At 43.3% G+C, this 15,378-nt stretch overlaps 1 long non-coding RNA gene across 1 annotated transcript; it reads left to right on the top strand.

The window, feature by feature from the left end:
• Positions 1–10,709: 10,709 nt before the first annotated feature.
• LOC143713762 (uncharacterized) lies at positions 10,710–12,958 on the top strand. Its single transcript, XR_013195276.1, has 4 exons — positions 10,710–10,803; positions 11,609–11,671; positions 11,995–12,144; positions 12,581–12,958. It is a non-coding gene; the product is annotated as an uncharacterized LOC143713762 (long non-coding RNA).
• The last annotated feature ends 2,420 nt before the right edge of the window (positions 12,959–15,378 follow it).

Genomic DNA, 15,378 nt, shown 5'->3' with positions numbered 1-15,378 from the left:
TATAGTCTATCTGCTCCGTAAAATCAACGGTACAGCAGAACGAGTGTGGCCTCTATATCTTAGACGTTTTTAAATCTGAACTCCAAAAAGCAACGATATTGTCAGACATCCATGAGTGCATGTTCACAGAGGAAAACAACTGAAGAACAGCGCTGGTTGTTCACTCGACAACGACGGAATCCAGCGGCGTGTAATAAACTGTATGAAATAATCCCGAAAAAAGTACAAACACGGCAGAGATGACAAGTTCAGCAGCTGGAATCAGCTGAGGTGACATGATGGCTAAAAGAGAGCAGACAAATGGCTAGTAACAGCAGCGGCAATCCACCTGTCACTCAAGTGGCCACGCCCTTGATTATGCAGCATTTTAAGGCTTAATATAATTTAAACGGATGAGTTCTAAAAAAATTCACCCCCCTCACAGTTGTCATGAAGGGTAAAATTAGCTGTATAGACCAAAACAACTTAAGACACCAGGCTGTAAACAATTTTTTTTCTGCGGTAAAGTTGGGCATTTTAACAGGGGGTAGATACAGATTTGGCTCACTTTTCCAGTCAGCCTCAAGCGGCCAGGCGATTAATTGCAGTTTAATTCACTTCCGTGTTGGTTTCAAGAGAGAGACAGGGAGGTTGCCGCTTGGTTGCAGCAATGGAAAAACTCCAGCAACTAAATCCTCATCCAAAAAAAAAAAATAACGAAAAAGATTTGAACATCCATGTAGACAAAGAACAAAAGATGACCGGTAAGAATCCAGTTGTTCGGGCGCCAATTTGTAACGTCTGCCAGAGAGTTTGAAGTCTGCCCAGATGAAGGTTAGGAAAGACAGTGCAAACGAACTGGTTGTCCCACGAGTCTTTTATAGTTTCCTTTCAGTTAAGCACTCTCTTAACATACATGTCAAAGGTCGAATGTTAGCAGAGAAAAGAAAACACTCTGGAAACGCCACAAATCAAAACAGAAGTAAACAGATTAGTAACAGCAGTCAGCGATAGAACGATCATCTTCCTCTTTGCGTGAGCATTCTCACTCTCAACATTAATATCATGAACACTATTTAACACTAGGTGGCCGTTACAAACCTCATCAAGTTATTATTTTCCAGTTGGTGAGTCTTGATGTAGGCGGCAGTAAATAATAATATCATCAGCTTTTTGTTGTTATCAGATGTCCAGTGCTCATTGGCTGTCATGTTTTCATGGGAAGTAAAGCACTCAGGCACAACTTGGGGAGTCTGATGTAAATAACGAATATGGCATCTGAAGACTTCTTCACAAAAAGAGGCCATATGCTATATACCAATATGAAACTAGACTTTTAACCACAGATCAAGAGCCTTAGTTTCAACCACAACTTTGTGATGTCATGAAACTATGGTTTCAGAAAAAAATAAAAAAAATAATCGTTGAACTATGCAGGTAACAACAGAACTTGTGTTCATAGTTGCTTACGATGTTGTAATGAACAGAAAGGTTTGCTACGTTTAAATTGAACTTTGGTGGACTATTTCAAACAAATGTCCAACACCATCAGATGTGGCTACTATAGGACACCAGGTCCTGCCAGACACCCTTTGGGGTGTGTTCACACTCGTAGTTCTGTTTTCTTGGTTCTTTTGATCCAGACCTTTAGTCCTGGTTTGCTTAGTGTTTACAATGTCATTTTAAACACAGAAACTAAAGATACAAAACAAACAAACAAACAAACAAACAAACAAAAAAGGCTTTTATGATGTATATTCCCTTATGAAAAGAAAATATGTCCTATTAATGATCAATATATTATATGGTTTAACAGTATATTTAAAAATATACAGAATAATATATTGTGTTAATGTATTAGAATATATTGAATAATATATAAGGAATTGCTGCTTTTCATGTTGAAAAATATGTGACAATATATTTACTAATGTATCATAATGTATGAAATTTTATATTCAGTACACTTCATAATATATATATGTATATGTGATCAGATATGGTACTGCAGATATATTTACTCATGCAGAGTAGAAACATATATAGATAAATATATTCACATTTATATGGGAACATGTATGTGCAATATATATACACTATAAAGGATAAAACGTTGTGAATATTACATGTAATGCTATTTTTGTCTTCATTTATGAATATTTTATATGTTGTAATAGCCATACATGGTCAATGCATATACAGGTATTGTAGTATATTGAAAAATATAAGCACTCGTTTTCCATATATGGAAATGTATTATGTAATATATCGCATATATTATATAAAAAAATATATATATTTTTATATATGTTTGTTCAGTCTAAGGGTTTTGCAACAGAACAATGCTGTCTGTTGGGCTAAATACGGTCATTGTATGTGTGTACATGATGGTATTTTTACCTGCTGAGAACTCACAAACAGCTCATAAAATGTGTAAAGGAGTCAAAACAACACCAGGAACTTCTTTCAACACAAACGGTTGATAATGCGGTTCCAATGCCTGCACTGATCTGTAATGGGCAACATTGCCAGGCAACATTGCCAGGTGCAACTATGACGAGAAAAAACAGATATGCTTGGGAATTCTGTCCTATTTATGGTCGGACATTTTATGGTCGTGCATGACATCACGTCCTGCTTTTGGTTAGTTGTCTTTGTTCAGTCTTGCATTATTTCAGATGAACCTCGCGAAAGTCGTTTTAAACCGGACCGAGACCCACCTTTTCAGGAGTCTTGGTCTGCTTGTTTGATGCACACCAAGATTCGGATGTTAACCACACTGACAGAGCAATCACACCAGAGTTCGTTTTAATTGAACCAAACCTGCTTTTTAAACCTAAAATGTCCCCACTTTGGCCAAAGTCAGTGTGTGTCTGAAACATATCCTAATATAACAAAAGAGGAAATGAAACTAGACAGATGTTTGAATATATAAAGTCATGACTTTGAGTAACAAAATAAAGTGATCAAGAAATCAGGATTTGCTTTTACCTAACGGAAGGGTTTGCGCGAACTGCTCTGAGACACAAACGTTGAGGATCTAATGCAGTTTATTTGAAAGGGTAATCCACCATCGTGGTCAAAAACAGGCAAAAGTCATAAACACCGGGTAATCAGTCCAAACAATAACAAACACAACAAGGCAGGGAACACTGGCAAAAAAGTAATCCACGGAACAGGCAAGAAATCGAAAAAACCAAGAGACATGAAATCAGGGCGAATGCTCAGAATTGCAGTGTAAAACTAAACAAGACTTTGCAGGGAATGATTGAGTGTACATGGTTTAAATAGGCTGAGACTGACAAGGTAATGAGACACAGGTGGATGCAATCAGGGATGATGAGACCAGGCAGTGAGTTATGGGAAATGTAGTTTATGAGGGAATGACAATGGTCTGTTGTGGAGTGCCCTCTGGTGCCTCTCAAGGGCACTCCAGCTCAAGGGCACTCCAGCTTTTTGATGGTGGGACTCTCTCTGAAATTGGTCTGAGGTTCTCCGGCCGTGATTAAAGCATATTCGATGGCATTGTCTGGAGTCTGTTTTATTATTGCTGGGCACCAGGTAAGGGACTAGAGATCCTACTTCTATATTCAAATGATATTGTTTAGTGGAGCACTAGAAACATTATTGCCGAGTAATAGTATTCAAAAAGGTTGAAACATCGGCCGACTCGAACAACTATTGAAGTACACTTAGAAGTATAAATTCCTAGCTGTCTGTGACACAAGGGTTTAACTTAAGTCAGATACATAGAGGAAAATCTACCACAGTAGCCTGTGCGTAGATTGGGCTATGGTTAACCGTCTATTAAATTTTCACTGACAGCCCAGATTTTGCCTTGTTTTAGTCTAGACGTCAGGACTGTGTTTCGAAGGCTATTGGACTTCTTTTAAACGCAAAAATTGCTTGCTAGGAAAACTCTTGCCAGATCATAACCCTTCTTTTTCCAGTGATATTCCACTGACCTTTTCTCTGTTGTAATGTCTCTCGGCCATCTCTCTTTCTATAGTCTTTCTTCAGATCTCCCTCTTGTGAGGGAGGCCTAAACTGAACTGAGGCCTACACATTGCCCCCTCTCTCTCCTCCCCCTCATGAGTGTATACGCCCTCTACTGCTGACTGGCTACATTTGTGTTGTGGTGCTCGTTTCTATCCACTTTCAACAGTGTTTTTCAAAAATCGCTTACTGCACCTTTAATACTAAATTTATCCTGGATGTCATGTGAAACCATGACCATGCTAAAACATAAAAGTGAGATTGAGTTTTATAAATTATATTTATTTATATTTTTCATCAACAATTGCATCAATGGTTCAACAGAAAAGGAATATAGAGATGCTGAAAAAGAAAATCTACAGGTCATTTGTCTGCAGTTACATCAGAGACAGGGAAACACTTCCTCATATACAGACGTTGCATTTGCCTTAAGCTTTAATTTATTGCAGTCTCGTCTGTTATTATTTGGTTTAATATTTTTTGCATTTTCATGAAAATGAACAGGTAAACATTTATTGTCAATCTTATCACAGGCAAGAATAATATATTGTTTGTGAAATTTCACCCTTTTGACTGTTTTCTTCATACTGTTGATCTCAACAGTGAAAAAAGACAAAGATTGCTTACTGATGCAGAGGTTGTCCTTATACATCTTTCCTCCTGAAGAACACACAGCCATCACACTTCTTGCTTCTCTGAAGGGAAAGAATGACTGAATCGGCCTGTCCCAGGTGTTGATTTTGGTAATGAACTTCTGCCATTCTCTTAGTTTGTGTTTATCAGTTGGGATGTCCTTGCGTAGGTGTTGGTGAAGGAAAGTATCATACGCATTCTGGTTCTTCGCTTCAGTGCAGGGCTGAGATGGGTGCAGGATGTCCAGCTCACTCAGACAGGTGTGGAGCGCAACAGTCAAGATGACCATGAATGACAGCATTTTTAGAATCTGAGGATGTTTGCGTAAGTGCAAAAATGTTATTATTTCAAAATATAAAGACTAGAGAGGGAAGGAAATATTATGGACACTCCAGATAATCCAAACAAACTTAGATCATTTAACATTTAACTTGTATGGAGAATTAGAAAAAGTACATTACCATATTGTGAGATGTGTGCGGACATCAGACGCAGTCAGATCTTTGCTGATTCACTTTTGTTAAAGGGTGTGATTACTTAAAGGCTGGTGGTCTTGCAGATGACAATGATGTCAAAAGGATGTGGCACACCACCTTTCCTGTTAGTCTACGTCTGTCTTTCTTTAACTCTTGTTCAAATTATTTACCTTTACAAGTGTACTTTGATGCAATAGCTAGTTAAGTTAGAACTGCACAGCGAATATACAATAAGAGGTCTGTGGACAGTATGCTAAACTTCAGACACCCAGTTCATGATGTGACAAATTAGGCCCTTCATCTCACAAAATTAAAATCCAGGATCCTCCAAAATCCTACAAACACAGGTCTATCAGCTACTGTACCTGATATTTATTCAAATGAATCGATATGAATCAAGATCAGAAACAAATCGCAAGCTTATGAATTGAAATAATTAAATTTGTGTCAAGAGCTAAAAAAAACAGTAGCCTACCAGAGAAGCTTCTGTCTGAGAAGGTTCTCGGTGTCCCACACCCATTCATTCTACAATTTACTACCATTTGCTCAGGATCAGGATCAACCCCAATGGTGAAGAAACAATATAACCTCACTTCCTTCATCTCTATGATAATTAAGTCATTTTGGGGATGAGCTCATTCTAAAATATATTTTGAAGTGGAATCTGGGTCGAGGCAGACTACCATTTCTTACAGTGTTTATGTCAGATGGGGAAAGGTAAAGTGGGTTGAGGGATAGTATGGCTCCTTTGTAATTTGTGTGGGTTTGATTTTGATTTGCAGTGAGATTATGCGTGCAGTGTTTGTGTGTAAAGATATTGAGCACATGTGTTTGTTGACATTGTCTTGTCAGAAGCCTACTGTGGGTGGGGTATGTAATGGACTACTACAGGTGGTCCCCATTGATTGAATAGCTGCCACACCTCTCGATCATTATAATCATGAACTCACACCTCTATAAAAGGTGACTGAAACTTACCATGGGCGCGCTGTCCGGACATTGATCTCCCTTCTCTACGCGGGTGCTCCTCGGCTGGTAAACGGCACGATCGATCGAAGTCACGAGTATATAACCCACGCAAGTATTCCTAGAAAGGGACGTTCTTCTTTTTCTTCCTCTTGTAATCCATCGCTTGATGCTGATGGTCTAGCGCTCGCTGTAGCTGCTTTTGCTGAGGACTCTTTCTTGCCAATTCCTTCTAGGAAAGAAAGCCGCCAAGCCATGCCGGAGCCAGGCCGCCTGCCAGATAACTCGAGAGAGTGGAAAGGCGTCATTTCTGTCTGGGACAGGAAAGTAGTTTTTCTGCACTGGCCCATGAATGAGTTTATGGTCTGTTGCTGTTTTTCTTGCATTGATGTCCACAATCTTTCTTGTTTGAGTCGGAGGAGTTACGCTGCTGGTGGCGAAGACGTTACTTCCGGGATCCCCCGCTCTGACACGTCTGCATTCGGCCACGCCTCCAGGGAACCCCTGTTCATCGCGATCGCCACGCCCCCGGACTGGATTGACTGAAACAGCCAGCTTAAAGAGCAATTTGGACAGCTTTTGTTTTGTTGTTTGGGAAAAGATTTCATCAACATTTGATTCTATTGTAAAAATTGTGTATTTATTCATTGCGGGGAGATCTACCCTAGTTTTATAATTTAGTAAATTATAAATAAATAAACTGGTTTTTAGGTTTCTAAAACATGTGTCTGGCTCTAGTTCCTGGGATTCCGTTAGTGTAGAGGAGTAAATCTGACACCTCTTTGTGGCGCAGTCGGCAGGGTCCCAGCAACATGAGCCAACAGAATGATGACGGGCAGTCGGGTAGTAATGTAACAGTCCCACCTATGTCGCTGCAAATTATGCCCTGGTTTTTCAGTGCGTCCTGGGCCCCTAAGTTCACTGGAGAGCGACGTAAGTTCGGAGAATGGCAGACCCAGATGAGAGCCATGCTGCGCGCCCAACCCCTGAATGCCCAACAACAGGTGGATTTTGTCTTGAGCACACTGGATGGAGAAGTCCGACGGGAAGCAGCCGTTTTTTTGGGGATACAGCCAACCATGCTCAGCGACGTGCAGAGTTCTATAAATGTCACCAGGGTCCAGATGAGGGCATCAGTCTATTTGGCTTAAGGCTACGAGAATGCTATACTAGGTGGTGCGCCACCGAACGGAATGCCGCCACGGACGAAGATGCCCTATTACGTGACCAATTGGTGCTGGGCCTTCGGACAGGACCAGTACGACAGGAGCTACAGCAACTTTTGCGAAGAGATGAGAGGCTGACGTTCCAGGCTGTCCTGAAAGAAGCTTGTGTATTGGAAAGGGAGTTAGACAGCCCCCCTGCTGAAGTAGAGGCTCATGCTATTCGTACCCAGATTGCTTCTTCCGATGTAAGGGGTGGACGCAAGTCTGACCTCCGAGAGAGCTTGAAGTCTGAGCTGCGGGACGAGCTGGCAGCACAATTAAAAACCCTTAGTAGCAAATTAGTAGAAGAACTGCGGAATCAATCTCCCTATGTGGCGCCGGTAGCTAGCCAATCAGCCATTCCTGGGACCCGGCAGGCTCCTATTCTACTGCAACGTCAACGTCCACCTCCATCCACCATGATTTATCAGTGGGGGGGGGGGGGGGGGGGGGTTGCAACCGAGGGTGGCCCATTGTCGAAACGAAATAAATGAATCCAACTTGTTGACACTGAAGGCAGCCAATGGATTACAAATCCCCTACATAGGCTACGCCATGATGGACTTTAAGGTAGGAGGGGTATGTTCCCAACAAGGGTGTGATAATTGTTGAAGACCAGTGCTTGGGCAGTGACAGGGCAGTCCTGGGAATGAATGTGATAACCGAATGCTGGAAGGAACTCATGCAGGGTATCCATCCAGGGGTGGTGGCTTTCCGGGCTGCTGTGGCGCCAACTGAAGGTAACTTATGGGAGAAGACCTTTGCAGTATGTCGACGAATACAGCAGAAGGGGCCAACAGCATTGGGACATGGGGTGGCGAAGCTAACTAAGAGATGGTGCTGTGGTGTCGGACGAGTGATGAAGTGCCTAGAGACAACTGCTCAGTGCTGATTGAACCGTTGGCAGATGAGGAGTCAAGTTGGCGAACAGCACGCACTATTGCTGTATTACATGATGGCCACCTGCCTTTGAGGCTCTGCAATCCAACTAAGTACCCCGTGCAGGTCCCCCAGCATTGGCCACTTGCAGGAGTCACCACACTGCCACCTGAGCACATTGTTGGGCAAAGGGAGCTTATACTGACATCGGGCAGTCCTGGAGTGGTCGAAGTTTGGGTCAGCACTGTCTGTGCCTGTCCCTCCACCTTACCATCTGGCCTGGAACAAGAGGGTGCTGCATTGAACCAGGAACAGCGGCAACGCCTGCAGGAGTTGTTGATGAAATGGCGTTCCATCTTTGCGGAGCATGATGAGGACTATGGCAAAACTTATATCGTGAAATACCAGATCCACACCGGGCTGCTCCTCCTAGCCGTGAGCGATACAGACCAGTTCCACCCTCGCTGTCTCCCGAATTAAAGAGCTTGCTGAGGAACATGCTGGATGGTGGGGTCATCAGGGAGAGTTCTAGCCCGTGGGCTGCACCAATCGTACATGTAAAGAAGGATGGGTCTTGGCAATTCTGTGTAGATTACCGGAGGCTGAACTGTCACACATAAAGATGCCTACCCCCTTCCCCGCATCGAGGAGTCTCTGACTAGTCTCAAAGGTGCCCAATGGTACTCAACTTTGGAGCTGGCCAGTGGTTATTGGCAAGTTGAGGTGGTCGAGCGGGATAGGGAGAAGACTGCCTTCACCACCCCCCTAGGGCTATATCGGTTTGAGCGTATGCCCTTTGGGCTTTGTAACGCGCCTGCAATGTTCCAAAGACTCATGCAGCGCTGTCTTGGCAAATTTCTGAACGAATCACTATTAATATACCTCGATGATGTCATTGTGTATTCATCAAGCTTTGACCAGCACCTCCAGGACTTGGACAAAGTGTTTGAGCGGCTCAATGGCCATGGCTTAAAACTCCACCCCAGAAAGTGTCGATTATTCAAGAAACAAGTGACCTATTTGGGACATATAGTAAGCTCAGAAGGTGTAGCCACCGACCCTGAGAAGACTGTAGTCATCCAGGCCTGGACTGCCCCGCAGAATGTCCGCCAGGTCCGGTCCTTCCTTGGACTGCTAGGATATTACCGTCGGTATATCCCTGCGTTCGCAAAGATTGCTGCTCCTCTCCATGGCCTGTTACAAGGCATGACAACGACCCATAAGACTGCACCGATCCATTGGACAACAAAGTGCCAACAGGCATTCCAACAGCTGAAGGAAGCTCTGGTGAGTCCTCCCATTTTAGCTTATGCCGATTTTAATCTGCCTTTCCGTTTGTACACAGATGCGAGCCTGGAGGGTCTGGGTGCAGTGCTGGCCCAGGTGCAGGATGGAAAAGAACGTGTCATTGCCTATGCCAGTCGAAGTCTCCATCCCACTGAAAGGAACGACTAGAACTACAGCTCGTTCAAGTTGGAACTGCTGGCCCTTAAGTGGGCAATGACCGACAAGTTCAAAGACTATCTATGGGGAATGGAGGTAGAAGTCTTTACCGACAACAATCCACTCGTGCACTTGGAGACAGCGAAGCTTGGAGCGGTAGAACAACGGTGGGCAGCCCAGCTAGCCAACTTCAAGAATATAATCAGATACCGTCCGGGGACTGCTAACCGTAACGATGACGTCCTATCTAGACTTCCAGGGGAACAACAAGAGGTCATGACCCGGCTGGTGGGAGCAAAGTCCACTGATGTGGAGGATGCTACGGAGCAACCGATGTGGTACACACGACAACGTCAAGTCAAAGACTTAAGTCAGTTGCTCTCTTGGAAACAATAGGGGCAACCCCCTCCTGTAGAACAACAGGTTGGACTGAGTGTGGGACTCCAGCAGTTCTAACGTGAATGGGACCAGATTGAAGTAGGCCAGGATGCTCCAAGGGAGAGTAACCAGATCAGAGGGGCATATCAGTGAATCTTCTAGCCAGATTCTGGTTCCCAGTGCTCATACGAAAATTCTGTGTCAGGAAAACCATATACACACTAAAAACTCATGGGTTATTTCTTCAACCCATTTTCTGGGTTATTTGTGTTGGGTCAAAATTATGGGTTATTTTTTTAGAGAGTAACCCTTTTCTGGGTTATAGGGCTAATATTTTGACCCAATTCCTGGGTTATTTGGGTTTCTGGGTTATTTTTCAAAGAGTAACCCATGTTCTGGGTTATAGGGTTGGCTTTCTCTCTCTCTCTCTATATATTTTTTTTGTTGGAGGGGTGTATTTTATGTAGTTATTATATTATCATGTCAACATAGTTCATAATAATGACCAATCACACTTGCGTATTGTGTACATTATGATAAAACAGTATCACCATTTGTAGGAGAAATAAAATGTCACACCCTCTAAACATGGATATATTAACTAAGAAATAGAAGATATAAGTTCATATATTACATCCTTGCCCCTATATTATTTAAATCAGTGTGCCAGAAATTCAGAAGAAGAGCAAGAAGAAACGCCTCTTTCTCTCTCTCTACCCCCGCGCGCGCCCGTGCCCGCGCAGTTCTGGAATTTTCTCACAGTCGTCGACTCGTTTGAAATAACTGTCGCTTCGCGCTCAATCCTTTTGGCCTGTGCCTCTTCGGTGAAACTTCATCGTGTATTCAAGGTAAGCGAGTATTTTCAGTGTTGATGTAACGTAAACTTTTATGTGTCAATGTCCCCGTTGTTAGTTTAGCACCATTTGCTGACAAAATTACCATGACTTAGTTGCTACGGTGAGATAACAATTTAACCGTGGCAAGTCTGTGGTAACATCTAACGTTAACTAACGTTAGTTTTAAGTCCGTGTAAAGTTTGTCAAACTAAAGAAGAAGGTGTTATTAACCACACAGCCAGATTTGAATGATTAAAAATAACGATAAGTTCATGAAATTAGGTGTCAAAATGGTTGAAATGCTTTGTACACATTGTTGAGAAATACATTTAACTGTTATGACCTATTTAATGTGTTTAGAAGAAAATGACTGAATTCACTTTACACGGTCTTTAAGTTCTATTTTTCATAACCTTGTGGCGCCATTTGGCGTCTGTCCGCGACCAGCGCCCAGCAACGGCTCAGGACCTTGTTCAAAACCCTGCCGCGCAACAGAGCGCCATTTTCATAGTTTAATATTAAATTTACATTTATTTGTTACGGATGCTTTGAGGTTAAGTGTTCAGAATGAAGACTCAGCTACGATTGTATTTAAATTGTACAGTACAATCATAAAATAGTACATACATTATCGTAATTCCACAATGTCATTAAACATAACAATATTGCTGGCTGTACATTGTACTGTACAATTAAATACAATGGTTTCTGAGTCTGCAGTCTGAACACTTTACCTCAGAGCGTCCGTTAACTGAATGAATTGAGAATATCACCTGAAAATTGTTTGCTAACTTCTATATTGCTATGTTCTTTCCAGGTCAATGGACAGCTTTGTCACTCTTCAGCTAACCGCTGTCTGAGCTGATCGAAAATTTTAGAGGTGAGCATTTTACTGCCTAGAAACTTGTGCCTTATCTTTAAGCTGTTATGCATAAAATGGGCCAGATATTCATCTCTGCATTAATGTCATTACAGTTGTTAATGAAATAAAAGATGGACAGTATAGATTGTCATTCACAAAAAATGGGTAATGCTGCAAAAGAACCACATTAGTTAACTAGCAAATTGGGCCACATTTTAAAACAAAAAAGCCACAGTATTCCATTAAAAGTGATTATGTTAGCTTGATAATCAAAGAGTGACTGGTGAGATTGTCTCGACTTATTAACAATACTCATGTTGTCTTGTTTTCTGTCTTTTCAGATGAAGAAATAGATGCCTACAGATGCCAAAGGGGAACTAGCTCTAACACTGCTACCCACCATGGTGCCACAGGCCCTCTACAGGGTTGGGAAGAAGACTATCCGGCACTCCACTGAAGAGTCCCGGACAGCGTTCATACACCAAATGCCTGTAAGTACAATGGACCAGTTTCTCAGCACCACTCTGAGAGAGAATATTCTTAATTCTAACCATACTTTACAGTTGAAAGAAGGCAATCCAAATGACATGTTTCATGTGAAAGCTAAAGGGTGAAACCTGATTTAAAAAATAAAAAAAAATCCAAGGTTCCTCAGTTGTATTTAAGTTTTGGGCAATGCCATCCAAGGTAGCAATCTGACTAGAAAATGAAGTTAAAGATGTTAAGTTTTATTATTCAGTGGTTCTCAAACCACATTTTCTTGTACACATTCATGACCCACACATAAAGAACACACCAATTAAGAACCACAGCTCATTTGGCTTCCTTGTAATATAACACAGACTGCTAGTCTATTATCTTGCTTACAATTCACCTTCTACACAATATTCACTTTCTTTTACCTATCTTTCTGTCTGTCTGTTTTAGGTTGGAACAAATATGGTGGAATTCCTCCAGCAATCAAAGCCATTCCCCACTGTCCTGGCGCTGGGAGATCCCCAGCAATGTGCCTCTCAGGCATTTGTTATATTAGCTGGTCAGGCACTCCCTCAGAGCACACTGCTTGGAGCAGTTGACGTGTGCTTCAAGGCATATTATGTTCTTGATATCAACTACCCCAAGCAGTGTGCTCCCGCATGGGAGTTTCTGCAGCAAGTTGTGTATCATATTGAGGGATCTGAATCAAATCCAGTCAAATTTCTTAATACTGCCTTGCTTAATTGCAGAACTGTTTAATTGTGTTAAGCTGCAGTAAATTACATGACCAATGTTTGTGTTCTGTTTAGTTAATTACCATCATCATCATCATCATCATCAGCTGTTCTACTTTGTAGTCTTGTTTAGTGTGTGTACATCCTGCCTGTCTGTACTTTTTGGAGGTACTTTTAGTAAAACATTTGAATTGGAACTTTGGACTCCTCCTCTTCTTCTTCTGCCTGCACCACACCGTGACAGATATAATGTAAAACAAAGTTTTATTTTCTGAAATAAAGAGTACTGTCATAGTAACTAGTTTATTTCAACCCAGATATTGGGGTTGTTCTTTTGACCCAGAAGTTGGGTTATAGTTAACTACTATGTTGGGTTTTTTAAACCCAACATTTGGGTCAGGTATTTAACCCAGAATGTGGGTCAAAAAGAAGAACCCAATTTTCTGGGTTGAAATAACCCAGAAATTAGTTGGTCCCTTTTTAACCCAGGATTTGGGTCAAAATTAACCCATTATGGGTTATTTTTGACCCATGAGTTTTTAGTGTGTAGAAGGTGGCCATCCTAGTGCGGAGAGAACACTCTCCCTGCTGAAGAAGCGCTTCTTCTGGTATGGGATGAGACGGGACTCTACTGCGTGGGCTGCTGATTGTCCTAGGTGTGTAGTGTACAAAGCAGGTCCCGAGGTAAGAGCACCTTTGGTGCCCATTGAGACTTCATATCCGTTTCAGATGGTGGGCATTGACTTTTTGTCATTGGGTCGTCCAGGAGACGCATATCCCGATATTCTGGTAATGACCGATTTGTTCTCAAAATATGCCCTTGCAGTGCCCACCAAGGATCAGACCGCCGCCACCACTGGCAAGGCAGTATGGAAGAACCTGTTCCAGGTGTATGGGAGCCCGGAGCACATTCTCTCGGACCGTGGGGCGGCCTTTACCTCAAATCTATTCCAGCGGATGTGTCTCTTGTAAGGATGCCGGATGAAGCGTACCACGGCATACCGCCCGCAAGGTAGCGGAGCCTGTGAGAGATTTAACCAGACACTCCTGAAGCTGCTGGGAAACTTAACAGATGAGGCACAATCCCAGTGGCCAGTGAGATTACCTGCCCTCCTTCAGGCGTACAATAATACCCCACTGGCCTCACTTCTTACTATACTGTGTTTGGAAGACATGCAAGGCTCCCAATAGATTGGATCCATGAGGCGGGGCCCGTGACCAAGCGACAGACCCTCAACGGGTGAGTTCAGTCCCACCATCAGGTACTTAACCAGGCATGCAAAGTAGTCCAACAACATACCTGGCAGAGGCAGCAAAGTGATAAGACCCATCGGGATCAGAGAGCCAAGGCATTGGACCTCTTGGTTGGGGAGCGTGTCCTCCTCAGGCACTTCCGTCGGCGAGCCCACGGAAAGTTGCCACCTCGATGGCGACCGACACCCTTTGTGGTAGTTTCCCAACTGCGCCCGGGCCGACCAGTATACCTGATTCGTCCAGAAGGTGAGGAAGGTCCTATTCGCACTGCTCACAGGAATAACTTGCGAGTGTGTCCAGTGTCTTTTCCACAGCTGCCAGCCAATGAACAGGCACGATCCACCCAGGATGAAGGAATATCCTGGCCACAGGGGGGTGGCAACAACCGTGGATACAGACCCCTGGTATTCTGGAGCACTCGGCCCCCACCAGTACCTGAGGCAACTGTTCCAGACCCTCCACCACACTTGGAACTACCTAAACTAGAGGAGCTGGAGGCCACCAGCGGAGACCCTGACTCTCAGAGGAGGCCCAGTACAGCCCCACAGGAACGTGATGGTCCAACAGAGATGGAATGTCTATCACCAGAAGCCCCTGTAGAAGAGTTCCTACGTCCACGTCGCTCCCAGCGATCTACACAGGGTACCCGGCCATTGAGGTACCAAACGGTGACATAGTCGGGACGACTTATGTTAAAGTGGGGGGGTAGCTGTCAGATGGGGAAAGGTAAAGTGGGTTGAGGGATAGTATGGCTCCTTTGTAATTTGTGTGGGTTTGATTTTGATTGCAGTGATATTCTGCGTGCAGTGTTTGTGTGTAAAGATATTGAGCATGTGTGATGGATGTTTATAATGAGCACATGTGTTTGTTGACATTGTCTTGTCAGAGGCCTACTGTGGGTGTGGTATGTAATGGACTACTACAGGTGGTCCCCATTGACTGAATAGCTGCCACAACTCTCGATCATTATAATCATGAACTCGCAGCTCTATAAAAGGTGACTGAAACTTACCATGGGCGCGCTGTCCGGACATTGATCTCACTTCTCTATGCGGGTGCTCCTCGGCTGGTAAACGGCACGATCGATCGAAGACACGAGTATACAACGCACACAAGTATTCCTAGAAAGGGACGTTCTTCTTTTTCTTCCTCTCGTAATCCATTGCTTGATGCTGATGGTCTAGCACTCACTGTAGCTGCTTTTGCTGAGGACTCTTTCTTGCTGATTCCTTCTCAGACGGAAAGCCGCCAAGCCACGCC

Source organism: Siphateles boraxobius, unplaced genomic scaffold (genome assembly GCF_051911475.1).
Source record: "Siphateles boraxobius isolate OS27281-9 unplaced genomic scaffold, OSU_SipBor_1 12, whole genome shotgun sequence".
Lineage (NCBI taxonomy): Eukaryota > Metazoa > Chordata > Actinopteri > Cypriniformes > Leuciscidae > Siphateles > Siphateles boraxobius.
Note: the sequence above shows the minus strand (reverse complement) of the source record. Positions and strands in the feature narration are given on the sequence as shown.